This window comes from Mirounga leonina, unplaced genomic scaffold (genome assembly GCF_011800145.1).
Source record: "Mirounga leonina isolate KUSES-001 unplaced genomic scaffold, KU_Mleo_1.0 Mir_94, whole genome shotgun sequence".
Lineage (NCBI taxonomy): Eukaryota > Metazoa > Chordata > Mammalia > Carnivora > Phocidae > Mirounga > Mirounga leonina.
Window position 1 is genome coordinate 14077711 of NW_023270855.1, and position 18440 is coordinate 14096150.

Below are 18440 nucleotides of genomic sequence, written 5' to 3' on the forward strand. Positions count from 1 at the left end.
TTTCCTTTCCTTTCCTTTCCTTTCCTTTCCTTTCCTTTCCTTTCCTTCCCTTCCCTTCCCTTCCCTTCCCTTCCCTTTCCCTTTCCCTTTCCCTTTCCCTTTCCCTTTCCCTTTCCTTTCCGAAAAATGTTAATAGTGTCAGCCAGTCACAGTCAAGGGAATGACCCAGCAGGGGGGCATAAAATTTTGCAAATGCTCATCTCTGTCCCAAGAGGAAAACAAAACCCCTTCCCATCCACTACATCCACTGAAAGAGACAACTATCCTAGTACTGCTGCTTCTTCAGAAATTGTTTCAGACAGCTCCCTTTTTTTCAGGCTCTCTGTCTTTCCTTTGTTGTTTTATTTCATCTGATTGTACCACTGCAGGGGAAATACGTTGTGTAGCAGAGGGGACAGGAGCAAGGACTCTGAAGTCACATAGGCCTCCCAGCAAATTCACACACTACTATTTATGAACAGTGTGATCTTGACTATTTCACTGGACCCCTTTGAGTCTTTTTTTTTTTCATGTGAAAATGGGGATAGTAACAGTTTTTACCGATTAGAATTGTCTGAGCATTAAATGAAATTGTGCATGTGAAGTGGTGAGCACCAAATGGGCATTAGCAGTTGTTATTATTATTATTACTATCATTATTTTTTTAACCAGGCTCCACATCCAGCATGGAGCCCCTGATCTCAGGGTTATGAGTTCAGGCCCTGAGCTGAGATCAAGAGTTGGATACAACCGACTGAGCCACCTAGGTGCCCTGCTATTGTTATTTTAATCTGTAGGGGTTTGATCCAGCCTCAGGGCCTCATGCACATGCCAGCTTCCACAGCTGTGCCAGCCGTCCCCCTGGGCACTACAGCATTGGAGGTGACAGTGGAGAAGTTGGTGGTGATCGGGAGGGAGAGAGTGAGGCTGGGGGAGAAAGGGGTACAAAGAGGTAGGCTACAAGAACACCTAATATCAGGAAGCATCCCATAGTTGAAAGTGATTATTGCATCTAGCCATCAGGTTCTTATCCAAAGTGCAGTGTGAGTGCACTAAGAACTAATAATACGAAATTCTCTTGTAATGCCTCATCACCCTTGAAACGTAGTCTGACAAAGAGCTTTTGCCCTTGGCATTTAGAATATTCAAAGGGTTTAATATTAAGAACAACCATTTTGAACAATAGTGCTTGGACAACTTAAAAGGGAATGTTGCAAATAGCCTGTCTAGTCAGAATGCAAGAAGTGATTTCACTTAACCATTGAGAATGTTAACTCGCTGACCTGCCCATATAGCAGCTGGAGTAGCACTTACCTCTACATGCCTGATTAGACAATTGTAGTTATTTTGTTTCTGTCAAATACACCTGGATTCTTAGTAAACACCCTGACTTATGTCTATAGGGACTCAGAATAGAACCAACTTAAAATCAGGATAGAGCTATTTAGGATTCTAGGTGTATATAGAAAAATTAATCGTTTTAGGCCTGGAATCATCACAAAATAACCACTTTAAGGTCCTATTTGCCACGGGGTTGCATGGAGCTATATGTAATAGGCACAACCCCTGATTTAAAAGAAGTTATCACCTTCTTGCCAGGACAGTTGGGATAGTTTTAGGGACCAGAGAGCCAGCCTTTAAATCCTGGCTCTGCCATTTACTAGCTTTCTTATCTTGACAAAATCACTTATCTTTCTGTGCCTCTCTGTCAATTATAAAGGTACTACCTCACAGGGATGTTATGAAGATTAACTGAGTTAATAAGTGTATAGTGGTTTGCCCTAGATGCAGGCAGGAAGCGGAGGGATGCACTGTCTGTGGAGCATTTGGAAAGAATAATGAAACCAACTAAAAGTCTGGATGCTTTCATTTTCATATGCCTATAGTTCTAAACGATATCAGTCCTGGAACTGACTGCTCCTTCTACCCTCACCCTTGATTACACTACTGGGGGATGGTATTAAGAGCAGCACTTGGCACAGAGAACCCTCAAAGCATTGTCACTTGCTATTATTTTTCCTTGATGGTCCATCTCTCATTACCTGTTCAGAATCCTTCAATAACTCCATTGCCTAGAAAAATGTGGTTGAGATTCAGCCTGCCATTCAAGGCCCTCCTTATCTGATTTGGGCAGATGTAGTGTTCCATGATTCATTGTGTATAACACCCAGTGCTCCATTCTATACATGCCCTCCTTAATACCCATTACCAGGCTAACCCATCCCCCCACCCCCTTCCTCTCTAAAACCCTCAGTTTGTTTCTTAGAGTGAACTGGTGTTCTTTAAGACCTCACCCGAAGGATATCAATTCCAAATTCCTCCATCAAAGTCATTGCTCTTGCTTAGAACTCTCATGACATTTCATTTCTTTTTTTTCTGAGGGTTTTCTTTTCTTTCTTTCCAACTTGTTACGTCAATACTTTTTCTCTCCCATTGTACTCTAAATTCCCTGGGACAAAATCTAAGTCAAATTGACCTTTGATTTCTCACAATGCCTTGTACAACACTTTACTCCTCCTGAATATTAATAAAGACATGTCGAATAATCTAATTCTAGGAACCACTGTGGAGTGAAATCCAAAGCCAGTTTTTGTAAGGAGAAGAGACTCAGATCTTGCCACCATGGTCATTACTCAACAGAAACACTGTACTTGGCAATTAGCCACACTGTATACTTTTTCAGGCTCTTTCTGGAGATTTAGATATCTGCTAACATGGGATAACTCTATAATGTGATATATGAAAACTTGGTGAAAGATGGCCATTCAAGTTATAAATAGTGAATGCCCATTGTATGGATAGCAAGCATGAACTTGAGATGGCCTTAGAGGTCGGAGACATTGTCCTTGCCCCTGGGCAGCTTACAGTCTGGTTAGTGAGGGAAAAAAAGGTTATGCTAGAAACTAGGTAACACTTATTAAGCAATGTATAAACATATGTATATAGGTATATTTGCTGTGTATGGAGGTATAGTTGCTGAAGAAACGTCCATATATTTGTGGAGTAAAGAAGTTACCTGAAAGGCTAGTGTCACTCAGCATCCTTTTGGAAGGAGGGCAGAGAGATAGTGTGCTGGCTGTTGTCTGTTTACCCCACTGGATCTTCTCTCCACCCTTGCTCCACCTGCTCTGCACCCTGGAGGCTGCCTTTGATGGGAGGTATGGACACTCTACCATCCTCTCAGCTTCCCCTTGTGTTCAGCCAAAGAAGGCACTGGCAGGAGATTGAAGGACATGAAGAGCAGGGGAGGATGAGGTTAGGCTGGGTATGGATCCCTGATTCCTGCCCTTCTCCAGAAGGTCCACATCCTGCCAGGCAGCCCTCTCTCAATACCTAGGCTTTAGCTACTTTGTCAGGGTTCCTGTAACTGCTCTCTCCCCCTCACCCCCTTGAGGGCTACAAGGGGATATAATTCTTTGTTATTGTAGCCCCAGGATGCTTCAAGATCCTTCAATGGTGAATTTACCCTAAATCTGCCTAGACCTTGTAAATAGTCCTCCCAGTCAACTCCTCAATTACCCAGTGTGAATGGGCCATCTGTTTCTAGCCAAGATCCTGACTAATACAAGTGAGGAGGTTAGTGCAACAGTTCAGTTCCAAAAACACCTATTGAACGCCTTTACATGTCTGGCATGGTTCTAAGCATTGGAAACAAAATGACATTAAAACAAAGTCTCTGCCATTAAGGAACTTCTAATCTAGCAGGGAAGACAAAGGTACAGAATGATTTTTTTTTTATTATGTTACGTTAATCACCCTACATTACATCATTAGTTTTTGATGCAGTGTTCCATGATTCATTGTTTGCATATAACACCCAGTGCTCCATGCAGAACGTGCCCTCTTTAGTACTCATCACCAGGCTAACCCATCCAGGTACAGAATGATTTTAAATTGAGAATGGTGTTAGGAGAATGTACTGTAACAGGATAATAATGGGGGAGGCACTGATGAAGGAGCTGAAGAAAGCTAAAACCAGCTGCCTGACATGTTATCATAAAAATATGTTTAGAATCTTTAGAACTAGAAGGATTAATAGCCGTTTATCTGGACCAATGCCTTTATTTTACAGGGGAGGGATTGTAGAGTCCATTGAATTCAAATTACCTGTTCCCACTACTGAGTAGTGAAAAACTGGAGTGAGGGGCGCCTGGGTGGCTCATTTGGTTGGGCGACTGCCTTCGGCTCAGGTCATGATCCTGGAGTCCCTGGATCAAGTCCCGCATCGGGCTCCCTGATCGGCGGGGAGCCTGCTTCTCCCTCTAACCCTCCCCCCTCTCATGTACTCTCTCTCTCTCTCATTCTCGCTCTCTCAAATAAATAAATAAATCTTTAAAAAAAAAAAAAGAAAAAAGAAAAACTGGAGTGAAACCCAAATATTCTTCCTGCTAGTCTCCTGTCTTCTCTCCCTTTTCCTCTAGACTGTAGATAGTGCCAGTTCTAACTTCTTTTTTTTTTTTTTAAAGATTTTATTTATTTATTCATGAGAGACACAGAGAGAGAGGCAGAGGAGAAGCAGGCTCCCAAGGAGCAGAGAGCCCGATGCGGGACTCGATCCCAGGACTCTGGGACCATGACCTGAGCCGAAGGCAGACGCTTAACCATCTGAGCCACCCAGGTGCCCCCAGTTCTAACTTCCACCTTTGTCCCCCCTGCCTCTGCTTGGCTTCTTCCTCCTGAACCATTTTTCATTTCAAAGCACTTGAGTACTTGGAGAAGGAGAGTGAACTTATTGATTTCAATATTCTCATTGTCACAGTCAGAGGGAAAGGTGAAGAGGGCTGAGACATATGGAGGTGAAGTGTGTGGTTAAGGACAGACCACCAATACTAATCCACCCACCACCAGAAGCAATCTAAGTGTCGGCAGGCTTTGAAGTGTTTCCAAGCCTCCTCCCTATGCTTGTAAGCTTACTGGATGCTCGAACAGACTGGGCACTAATAAACATCCTGTGTGGGACTGATTCATCCTGTCTTCTATCAGTACCAGAGACAGGCTGAAGTGCAGGGTAAAATTTTCTGCTAGATATTGTAGGTGAGAGGAAAAGAAGCTTATTTGTATAAAATGACTTTGAATGTTACAACTTAATTTGCCAGGGAACTGAAAGATGAGTGTTATTCATACAAGTAACTGAATGACTTGGAGTTAAATATCAGGGTTTGAATAATCACATTAACTTCTGTTTATGGAGTGATTGCTATGTGACACACACTACTGAGGTCATGTGTTAATTAATGTGTTAATTTAATTCTGTGAAGTAGATGTTATGATTCTTATGATTATTGATATTATTATTATTTCCACTTTACAGATGAGGAAACAGAGGTACATAGAGTGGAAATAACTGAACCATATTCACATGTCTTATAAATGATGGAGCAGTGAGCAGTGATATAACCCAGGTACCTGACACCAGAGCCAGTCTTGCCCGTGATGTTAAGATGTTTATATAAATAGTCATGCAAAAGTTAGTGTGTTTTGTAACTGCTTTTTTGGGGGGTTTCCTTTTATTTTCTGGAGTTCCTCCATTTCCACGCAAGAAGGTGAGGGAATTAGGGATAGATATATGACCTCTGGGAGCAGGACCTTCAGCCTAGCACCTCATGAGCTTTTAAGCATCATATCTTACTTCAGTGAGTTCACAAATTTGACTCAAGAAAGGAGTAACATGAACTGTGTGGGGAATAAAAATGTTAGCTCAATATGGAGTCTACAGGGATGCAGAGAATTGAGGTAACAGTGCCTGGGTCTTTAGTGAGCTAGCTGGCACAATGGAAGCTCCCTTTATGCTAGGGTGATCAACTGTCCCAACACTGGGATAGAATGCTTTCCTGGGACATGGGACTTTTTATGCTAAAACTGGGAAAGTTCTTGGTATCAGGATGGTCCCTGACTTATAACAGTTCAACTTATGATCTTAAGACTTTACGGTGGTGCAAAAGTGATATGGAGTCAGTAGAAACCATACTTGGAATTTGATTTTTTCCCTGGCTAGTGATATGTGGTAAGATCCTCTTCGTGATGCTGAGCCGCTGCAGTGAGCCACATGAAGGTAAGTGACTGATACCCATATAACCATTCTGTACCTATATAACCAGTCTAACTTTCATTTTCAGTACAATATTCAATAAATTACATGAAATATTCAATACTTCATTATAAAATATGCTTTGTGTTAGGTGATTTTGCATAACTGTAGGCTGATGGGAGTGTTCTAATCATGTTTAAGGTAGCCTAGGCTAAGCTGTGATGCTCGGTAGGTTAGGTGTGTTAAAGGCATTTTCAATTTATGATATTTTCAACTTATGATGGGTTTATTAGGACGTAACGCCATCATAAGTTGAGGAAGATCTGTATAGGGATGGATTGATCACCCTACTTTGCACATTGCTGGGGCCATTTGAAGATTACTTCTTTCCCAGACCCTGAAATCAACCTTACCTAAATCTGGGTTTCTTATCACATGGCTCACTGACCATCTGCATCCAGGTCACATGCGACCCTTGTTAAAAATGCTGATTCCCAGACCTCAGTCCAAATCTATGGAAGTGTGATATGTGAGCAGATTCAGATTAGAACTTAGGGAATCTGCCTGTTTAAAACAAGCCTGCTAAATGATTCTTATGGGCACAAATATTCCCAAAGTACTGACTCAGTCTATGAGGAAATGAATACATAGCAATTTTATTCTGGCTCTGGATGTATCATTCTCACAGCTACTCTCTTTTCTTTTCTTTTCTTTCTTTTCTTTTAATTTAAATTCCAGTTTGTTAACATATAGTGTAATAGTTTCAGGTGTACAATTTAGTGATTCAACACAGAAACAACACCTGGTGCTCATCATTAACAAGTACCCCCCATCACATATTTAACCCATCCCCCCACCCACTTCCTCTTGCTGCTACTCTTGTTCTGACTTGGCACCTCAGTTCTAGTCAGTATGATCCTGCTCTGTTTTTTTCCATCCCTATTTGGACCACAATTTCAAGAACTGTATTTCTGGTCCCTTCTTCTTGCTCTACATCCTAAGAGCTGTCTTGAAACCTGATCCAGCTCCCATTTTCAATAAGACCAGTGCCTCACCCGCCCTCATGTTGTCCTGAAACTTAGTTTCTCTCCTGAAGTTACATCACCTGCAGAACTGCAGGCAGTCAACCTCTAGTCTGTCTGTGTCTGGCTTCCCAGTGCCATGTTCACGTCTTTTAGTCAAAGCCATGATTGAGAAGTAAAGCAATTGTTTCCTTAGTGCTCGCAAGAAACTTGTCTGTTGTATGGTTAATAGCTTGAAACATTTACATTGGCTTTGAAAACTGGCCCCATTGGAACCTGTATCTACCTAAGGAAAAGCACATATATATTTATTTTAGCAGTGAATTTGATCCCAGTTAATGCATAAGTAGGACTCCCTGCTCACTGATGTCCCTGTAATCTGGTATCCCACTATTTGCAATTAAGTATCAGCCCTCTACATCATTCCCTTACATTTGCCCAGAGAACACTTACTCAAGCATCTGTTGTCTTCTAAAGTCTTCCCTGACTTAGCAGGCAGAACTGATTTTTTCCTCTTCTGGGTTCCCCTCTGCAATGACAGACTTCTACAACATCATCTGTAGCAGGGGCTGTTGTTAGTGCATCCCATGTCCTCTTGGCTACTTCAACGTTTACCTGCAGCTGTGGTGGGAAGTTACCCCCACATGCCAATGGCTTCCTACCTCAAGAGGCTGCATCTCTCTGCTTCTTTTTCTAAGGGTGTTTTCTATGTGATAGCCCAGAGGTTCCAGACCAGTGAGGAAGAGCAGGATGGAAGATGGAGCTTACCCATCCCTTAGCAGATCAATTCTGAGGTGTGCTGTACATTGTTCCAGACAAGGGCCTATGGAGTTGCGCCCCAGTTGCTCACATAATAACCTGCTTATTTATGATTCTAGGATCACCTTCCAAATAAACTGCATGTACCCATGTCTTTGTAATGGAGTCTGCTTTTGGGGAAATCCAAATTAAGGCACCATATTTTACATATTGTTAAATATAAATATTTATATGTCTGTCTCCTCCTCTCAAACTAAAAGCGTCTTTACAGATGGTATATGTCTTACATGTCTTTGTATCCTAAGATATAGCCTGATACTCCGTAAGCACTCAGTCAATATTTGTGTTTCTGAGGTACTATAAAATCTTAAAGTATCTCCAAAAGCAGCCATTGTAGTCCTATAGGAATTTTAATGTAGTAACATTCTTTTAAAAATTAAAAATCTACTAAGATTCTGCAGGTATCTTAATATTACCTCTCTTAGTGGATTAACCAGAATGCCCCATTGCTTTTATTGAAGCAGATAAGAGAGAATATATTATACATTTCTAATTGTTTTATTTCCTTTTGCCTAAACCAGGATAAAATCTGGGTCTCCATGGCATATAATAAATATTAAGCCTATATTGAAAGCAAGTTTTTTATCCATAAATGATGACAGTAAGGATGAGTGATATGGGACAACTGTTAATAAATTAAAGACTCTCTTTTCAATGTCTTAGTTAAATATATTTTTAAAAAATGTATTAAACTCTGAGAAAAATTCAAATCAGTTTATCCTCAAGGGGCTAGTCTTTAAATATCTTCAAGCAGAGGAAGAACTCACTCTAGCGATTATATGTCATTTTGTTAATATTCTCAGAAAGCTGGCAGTTCTTGAGCAATATTATTAAACCAATAATTTATTCCAATTTTCATTTGGAATCAGTAAGACATTTATCATCAGTGAGCTCTTCCTCCATCATTTAATTTTTTTCCTTCAAAGTTATGCACATTCAGTTGCTTTAGCAGTGAAAAAACACAAAGCCTGTAGAATTATGACTATGTCACTTTGCTTCTAGCTAAAGTACTAGAAAGGACTGAAAGGAAACAATATGAACTATAATAAAGAAAGATGCACTGATTGATCAGGAACAAGTTCTAATGAATATTTATAGTTAAAAATGTAATAATTTCCTATTTATCAGTGTTACTTTACACCAAAGTAAGTGGTAACTATATTCATAAGAACAATGAAAAGACTGAGCTAACAAGAGGGTTTTTAAATAATTTATATCAGGAACATTGCCGTCATGAGATATTATTTTTAATAAACCAGTAATCACATATTATTGAGCTTTTGGGTACTCCATTTTTCATTAAAATATATGATGAGTCAAATATGGAAAAACTTCATAGTCTTACTACAGCTAAGGATCTAATCATAAAGACTTCTTAGGAAGAACATAAGTGTTGACAAGGGACTTTTCAATCAACACTAAAAAATAGCAAGAAATTCATTATTTTTATAAGATCCAAAAAGAAAAGGCTAGCATTACAATTACATAATCAGATTTTTAAAAATTAGCTATTAAAGAATGTTATGGTAGATATTTATTGTATCAATTTTTATTAACCTTAACATTGTTCCTTATTATATTATAAGCTCCTCAAGAGTAGGACCTTTACATTTCCCTTGGTGAATGTGCATAATAGAATTTCAATTATCTGTTGAACAGATATTTTCCCTTTAAATATTAAAAAAATATATCTTAGAAGGAAATGTGGAAATCCTTGTGAAAGGACAAAAAATAGAAAATAGGATATTGTGATTTATTTCAACAACTCAAATAAACCATCTTCTAAAGCAAACATATATCATAGATGTTTGTTTTTTCCCCAAGAAAAATAGATTGTTCTATACTAACAGATGGTAAAGCCTAAACAACAGAAGACACCATATTCCAAAAATCTAGATTTCTCAGTAGTTCTAAAGGCAAAATAATAAAAATAATTATTATTTTCAAAAAATTAATTATTATTCTCATTGTAAAGAGCTATAATCTTCATTCTTGCAAAGTAAGTTCCTGAAAAGTTTAAGTCATGTAAGGCTTTGATCTTCATCTTAATCTTCAACCAGGGTGTAAGACCAAGAAATGCCCCTCCAATGATAACTCAATTACTCTACTATGTTGCTAGATAGAAAATCTTAGTATAAATTTAGCCTGTGATTTGAGATTCTTGCATCAGGAAGAAAAGTTGACCAGCTGTGAGGGGGACGAGTTTCTAAACCTATATAGTCAGATAATACTTTGCAAGTGTTTTGAGGTTTTTAACTGGAGTTCCCTTTACATGCACCCTTTCATTATCCATATTCTCAAATTGTTCTTGTCTCATTGAATCTTAAGTATTCATTGCCTCCAGGTAAGGGAGAAATACAGAAGAAAAGCAGAGAAATTACTCTGAGTACCAAAAACTAAGGCTTTTGAGTTTCAAGAACCTGGGATTAGTTTCAAAATTTGAGGTTCTGAAGGATTCAGGGTATAAAATTTATGCAATAAACAGAAGATTAGATGAACTGAAATACATTTTATGCTCCCCGGCATACTTAGCTTTAGGGTGAGATTACTACAGTGTGAGTTGGGCTCTTTGGGATAACTAAATTTGAGCAAAGCAATTGATTTTACATAATATCCTTTAGAAAAATGTCTTCCATATTGTAGTGATTTATGGGGATTCGAAAGTTGAATGTTGTTATCAGATTGACTTTGAGCCAGGCTGCTGGTGGTGTTCTATGAGGCTTTGCTTTGTTCAAAATTTCAATAATTTATATAATTATAGAAAGTTTGCCAATGAGGTTTATGGGATGCCTGAAATTAGGAGAGAGTAGAAATCTTGTTAGAAATCACATGGAAGATTTAAAGAAAACCAGTCAGGTAGACAAATAAGATATAAATATGCAAGGTAAAGACCTGTGTTTAGAATTTTTAAAAATCTGCACAAATGAGGGGCTGGCAAGTCCTGCCTGAAAAAATGGTTCTATGAGGAAGACCGGGGGCTCTGATTTCATGCTCAAAATGAAATTGGGTGACATTTTTGCCAGAAAAAGATAATGTTTCATTGGCTTGTATTCAAGGGTTTGGGAATGAACTCCATGTACTCTCCTCTGGTCAAACTATACCTGGAAGAGTGCGTTCAATTCTGATTTTTATCTTCTGCATCGGATATCAATAAACCGTAGGACATCAAGTGCATGTGGCTAGATTTTATATTCAGCAAAAATGTTTCTGAATTCCTCTTATGTGCCAGACACTGTTCTAGGTACTAGGGATACAGTCACAAACAAGAGTTAAACATGGTGGAGTTTCTGGAAAGGGGATAATTAATCTGGAGATTATATGGGGCTCCTTGCTAGCAGACATCTGTTGAACAGCTGACACGTGAAAAAGAATTATTCTGATACTATGTGGCTCCAGGGGGATTAGGCAGAAGTTATAAGGATGCAGATTTCAGTTAGAGCATCTGTTCACAAGTGGAGAGTGTGGTTGGAGAGTACCTTGTCATTTTCCAGCAGTGCATCTGTCAGGGTGAATGACGTAATGCAGAAAACAGCGCAGTACCTGGGCACTTCACAGGTGCTCAGTCAATGGAACAAAATAGTTGTACAGGGCTTTTCTTATCTCTTTTAGGAGTATGTGATAGATGATTCTAGAATTCTAGAGAACAGGAACTCTTACCTATAATTTTTTTCCTCTGTGCCCACCACAAGAAAGAAGTGGGTTCAAACCCTAGCTCCTTCACTAATGAGTTGTGTAGCATTGGTGAAATTATCTACTTTCTCTGACCCTCCGTGTCTTCATCTGTAAATTGGGAATAAACTTATGGCTTTATTCTTATATACACTTATGGCTGGTGGCCTTTAAATATCAAATACATGAATGAGAGATTTGTATCATCTCTAAGACGGTACATTAATAATTATGATATTAAAGAAGGAGCATTTATAGTTCCAGTTCCATTTTTAGTGACAATGAGATTTGATATTACGTTTTTCTGGGATTTTTTTTTTTTTACCTGTTACTTAAAATCTCAGTTATTCTCTGGACCACATGGATCTTTCTGTCATTTCATAGAATGTCAACATTCATTGGCTTGTGGATTTACTTAGAATTTATAGAAGAACCATAATTTCATTCTCTACATCAGGTAGGGTCCTTTCAAAGCTCAGCTCATTCTATTATAATTTGTATTATTCTGATCTACACAATACATCTTTCTTATTTATGAAGCCATCTTATTTCTAGAAGGTTCTCTCAGTTTATCCCTTTTCTTCTCAAAATAAACATTATTATTTTCAACATCCTTCCTAATGACTCTTCTCTCCCCCTAAACTCATTCTGGAAATAATTGGTTATTTCCAGTTCTCTCAGAAGCTGGATAAATGTGTCAATGTTAAATATCCTAAGACTCCTTTACCATCTTTTGAGGGCTTACTGTGTGCCAGAAGTTTTATATACCTTATCTCCTTTAATGCTCCTGACAACTTTCTTGTGTGGGTGTTTTTATTCCCACTTTACAGATGAGGACACAGAGGGTCAGAGAAAGTAGATAATTTCACCAATGCTACACAACTCATTAGTGAAGGAGCTAGGGTTTGAACCCACTTCTTTCTCTTAATCCCACAGTCTACAGACTCCTCATGTCAACTAGAATTTTGGAATGAAACTTAAACATGTAAAAAAGAGAAAGGGAAAACTGGGCTTTGTTTTGAATGGGGGGGTTTATCTTTATCAAATAAATTGCATAGCTCCTTTGTACAATTAACTATAAACAAAGAGATTCAAAAGGCTGGTATCTCTCAAAGTGTCCTCAGACCTTCAAAGTTAGGTGACTCTGTACCATTCAGAATAGAAAGTTTCTTCCAGAGGTTTCAGGCCAACCTCTGGATTTGGGACAAGGAGTGGCATACTGACTTGCTCAAGACCACCTAGCTGGTTAACCGCACAGAGAGGACTACAAGCCAGGCTTCCAGATTTCCAGACTATCAGACTATTTCTGGGGAACTTTGAGTGAAATCATGAACATTTTCCCCTGAATAAAAACTACTCAAACACAAGACACAACAGAAAGGTATATTTTGATAGTTTCAAGCTAAAAAAAAAAAAAATCTTGATTTAAGATCAAGCAAGTGTTTATAAAGCATTTCTGAACTCCTTGGAGAAAGGTACTTTCTAAATAAAAGTTTCGTTTGATCATTTTGAAATGTTTATTTTAGGCAAGCATTCTTTTCATAAAATATTTACACGTGCTCTAATACAAACATTCACATTAGTATGTGCTAAAGGTCTGAAATTTACTTAGCCAAAATGATTTGCTTTTCTGGGTCCAAACAGCAGGATTTCCAGAAATCCAAAAGAGATAAAGGGATTTCCTTACAAAGCTTGTTAAAGCATCAGATAGGAATTTGGAAAGGGCAATTCTAAAATAAGCCTCATTTAGAATAAGAACTTCCTTAAGATCTTGACTTGAAGTCTACACTAGCTCAAACACCTGCAAAATGAGCAAATAAGGCATAATTTCCTCAAGACATTATGCCAAAATCTTGCTAAATTCTTTTCACTGCCAAGGACTCAGTTAATGTTTCAAAAAATGAAGCGCAGCAAGTTTTAGCAGTTTTTTCTGGATTTCCAGAAGAGAATAGATTTGGGAATTGCTATTATAAAAGCAATATGGAGTAAACTTCTGCCTCTATTAGAGGTGATTCTAGAGGTGTCAAAGTCTTATTAATGTTGGCGGCAAACCCTATGGTAGGTATATTTTGAATGGAAAATAACCCCACATATTCCTCTGACCTTATTTTGAATAAATCTCCTGGGAAATCATAAAGAACAAGCTCTTCCTCTAAAAAGGAAATTTCATTGCCGGAAGTCCCATGATGTAGCAGAAGGAGCATCAGGAGAAGGTAGAAGAGGATGTCTAGGTTCTTCCATCAGATAATGTGTCCTTAGGTAAATCACTTACCTGACCTGAGCCTCAGTTTCTCCCTCGGGAAAAGGAGGGCACTGGACAACTTCTGAGTTCTCTTTCATCACTGTCCTTTTCTGGAGATTTGGCTGTGGCTTTTTCCCACCCTTCTCATGAATCTGCCTCCCAGAGGCACCATATCCTCACAAGGTACAGCTTCTGTCTGCCCTTGCAAATGGTATTTGTAAGGCAAGAGGCACACACATTAACTTCTCATCCTTTCAATCACTCTTCTTATATATTGGAAACTATCTAGTAAAACTTCCTTTGTTAAAACCTCATCAAAGTTTTTCTTTGCTCTCTTTCAGAAAAGAAATTGGCAATCACTTAAGAAAACTATGTAAGTCAGGTTTGTAATGTTTGACTTCCTGAAGAAAATCAACTCTTTCAGCTTTGCAGCTAGTTGGTTTTTATGATGCAATAATGACAAGACTAAATGTTAGAGTAGGTTTTGGCAAGGGTTTACAATCTGTTAGCCTTAGTTGGATTTATCAAACATGATTGAAAGTAATGAGGTCCATTTCTTTAAGAGTAGACCATGGTTGAGACTTTTTACTCTGTGGCTACACACATAGAACTAATTAGGTCTTTGGATCCAAATTGACCTAACAAATTGAGTCAGGGGAAAAAAAAAAACAATTGGTTACATCTTAAAAAGTATCATCTGCCAAGAGAGTTAATCTGGATGTACATCTCAATAAATGCTTTTCAGTTAGTGGATCAAGACTGATTAGCAGCTTGTGAGATCCATGTATTGGCTCATGGACAGCATTAAAAAAAATAAAATAGAGTAGAATAGGAAATATCAGGGTATATCATGATAATGGTTAGTATCAATTTGCAAAAATTAATTTTATTCATATAGAGAGAACATATATATGCATATATGGTCCTGGTCTCAATGTGAATTTTATTTGTCACTCTAGGTCTGGTTAAGAAAAGGTCAAGTTCCAGGGGACACAAGTTCTAAGATGGAGATTGGTGTGCAGTGGGTTTATTGGGAATTGCAGAATAGAGACAACATATGTGACAATGAGAGGGAGGCAAAATTGGGCAGAGGAAGAAACTTAACAGAGATGCAATTACCACAGAGATCTCAGTTGATTCCTATGGGGAGCTCTGGAGCTTAGCTGGCCCCGCAGAGTCGACTTAAATTGAGGAAAGAGGCGGGGTCTGTGTACCCTCCCTGGCCACCCAGCCAGATACTGGTTGTGGGCTGCTCCCAGGAAAGGGGCGGGCATTACTTTGAGTGAACTGGCGCTCTTTACTGGCTGTTCCAGCAGAGGGATTCTGCTCTGGGCAATCAAGAGCCTGCACAGCTGGAGGAATGAGGGTCTGGCTGCTGAGGGGGACCATCTGGCAGGATGGCCATCTGAGGGGGGCCATCTGCTGGAAGAATGAGTGCCTGGCTGCTGAGGGGGGCCATCTGATGGGTCCACAGCATCTACTAGGCCACTACCTACATCCAACCTGAATCAGACTACCCCAGCTGCAGCACAGGAGCTCTCAACCCCAGCATCACTGAAATTCAAGCCTGGAAAAACTTTGTTGTGGGGGCTCTCCTGTTGCAGGATGTAATAAAGAGTCTGACTCCATTTTTGATGGTTGACCACTGACAACTTTCAAACCCCATCATTCCTCATTGCTCTTTTGTCCCACATCTGAACAAGACCTAAGAGAGAAGTAGGATGTTCCTTCCCTTGGTTCCTGCAGGGAAGTTCAAATAGGGCAAACCCAGGATGAGAATCCTTACCCTTGCTTCACCTCCTAACTACAATAAAAACCCAAACCATTTTCAGACTGTCTTGGGCAACTGCCCTGCATTCCCCTAGAAGTTTCTTTATGTGAGCAATAAACCTTTTCATACTCTCTTGGGGTATGTGTGTGTGTGTGTGTGTGTGCGCGTGCACGCATAAGCACGTGTGTGTGGCATCATCAGTCTTGACATCTGAACCAAAATTTGAACATAGGATATTCAACAGCATCCCCATTCTTTATCCAGCAGATAGCAATAGTAGCATTTCCCCTTCAAGTTGTCCCCAGGCATTGCCAGATGCCGCTGAGTGACCATATCACCACTGGTTGAAAATCACTGCTTCAGAGCATAAATGAACTCTGCTAGATGGGTAATTGATATGAAGATTTAAGTCCAGTGCACTGTATTCTAAATATTTTTCTGTGATACCCAGCAAAGACCTGGGGTAGTTCTAAATTCTCATGACTCAACAGGATGCGAAGATAATTTCATGGATTCTGTGTGATTAGTTAAAATGTCTGATTTCCTATTTTCAGGCTGGCCATAAAGTCAGAGTGGGTGGTCTGGTGAGAAAACAGACTGGAGGCTTTAAACTTTGATTGTTTTATTTATGGGATACATTAGCTCCTTCTTTGGAAGCCACATAAAATCATTTAGGCACAGTAAAATGGGATAATGTGGTGATTTGCATTTGCCTGCCATTGAAAAAATCCTTTTTTATGAAGTAGGAGTGAAGCAGAACGGTATAGTTGGCTTTTAATCATTAAAGTTTGACCTCCCCTTTTGGGAGCTATTATGCAATTTTAAAGAGTAGAAACTACAGAGAGCAAGAGAATAGAGGTAGCTGAGATAGAAGGAGTGGCTTTTTTTTTTTTTTTTTAAGATTTTATTTATTTATTTGACACAGAGAGAGATAGTGAGAGCAGGAGCACAAGCAGGGGCAGAGGTAAAGGGAGAAGCAGGCTTCCCGCCAAGCAGGGAGCCCGATGCAGGGCTCGATGCAGGGCTCGATGCAGGGCTCTATCCCAGGACCCTGGGATCATGACCTGAGCCCAAGGCAGATGCTTAACAACTGAGCCACCCAGGTACCGCAGAAGGAGTGGCTTTTAAATGAGTAACTGCTGAGGATGTTTTTGCTAACAATTGTAGACCACAGAATCTCACACTTCACCTTTGGTGTTTTACTTTTAAGATCATACTTACACCAAAATATGGGGATTGAAATGAGGTAGAATGGCCTCACAATTATTTTAGGCTCACCCAATAATTATTCTCAAATATTTATTTGGCATAGTAGAAGAAATCTTCTCCAGCTCTCATTTAGGGATTCACTTTTGTTCATGGTCATGAATAATATTGTTTTCATGACTCAAAAGTTAGAAACACTGCTATTTCAGTGGTGCCATTAACCAAAAATTTTAAGAGTGTAATTTTTTTTAAAATTAACTCATTCGTGAAGTACTTTAATCTTGACACATACTAATGTAAGTTTCAGCCTTGCATATTTTGGTTTGGTCAGTTCAAAGGTGACTTCATTGAGGAGAAAGTGGCTTTTAATGAGGAAATTAACAACTCACCTGTGAGAAAGTCATTGTCTCATTTCTGGGCTTGGGTGCCAAAAGCAAGCTGGGAGGTAGCATCAAGTCTAAAGAAAGTGTGAGAGCTGGAAAATATTGTAGAAATCAGTGCAATGACTGCTTCTCTAGACAGAATTCTTTTGACTGAAAGGAACAGAAGCCACTCATATTAGAGCAAGAAAATTGGATATTATACCAGGATTTGAACAGGTTTCCTGGAACCCAACAAAAGGACACAGAGCATTGCTTGACTTCATAAGAACCAGAAATCTGGCAGAAACTAGGTCTGCCTTTGCCATCATCTCTCAAAATTTTGTCTCTGCTTCAGGTTGGCTTCATTTTATTGCTCTTTGCTATGGATTATTTTCCTCTGACATTCCTCAGATTTTCAAGGGTCCAAAATACTGGACTAAGGGCAGGAGTAGACATGACTTTTCCTAACTTCACATAGTTACTGGCCTAGAGTCCCAAAGCCAAAATCTCTTGGAGAGTCTGATTGGCTCAGGCTCAGTTATCTGTCTACCCTTCTTCCTATCAGCTGTGGCTACCTGGGCCAGCCCCTTGTGCAACATTTGGATGGGCGAATATAACAAACCAGGAGTTCTAGCTTTCATTTTAAAGATGAGAGAACTAAACACTTGTGAGGGGGTGATTTGTCTTTACTTACATAGCCAGTTATCAACTGGCAAACAGTAATGGAAGCCAGGGCTCCTTATTTCTCTGCAGTTCACACCACATTTCCCCCTTTACTTTTTTAATCATCAAAGGTGTATTATGTTTGTCACACCTCTCTAGCATTTCTTCCTAATTAAAGGGAAGGAGAACACCCTTGGACTGGGAAACTGAGGCAAAGGGTGATTGGCAAGTCAGAGACACATCTAGGTTTTCGGCCTTACTATTCTGTAATTTAGTAGGTTGTCAATTCAATTTCTGTTTAAACAGCTTTACTGAAGTATAATTTACATACCATTAAATTCACCCACTTTAAATGTACAAGTCAATGAATTTTAGTATATTTGCAGTTATACAGTCATCACTGCAATCTAGTTTTAGAACATTTCCATCACCTTATGCCCATTTACAGTCACTCCCCACTCCTAACCAAACCCTAAGCAATCACTATTCAACTTTCTGTCTCTATATGTTTGCCTTTCCTGAACATTTCATAAATATGGAATAATATAATAATGGGATTTTTTTTGTGCCTGTTTTTTTCCACAAAAGATAATGTCTTTGAAGTTCATTCTTATTGTAGCATGTATCAGTACTGAGTTCCTTTTTACTACTAATAATATTCCATTATATGGATATACCA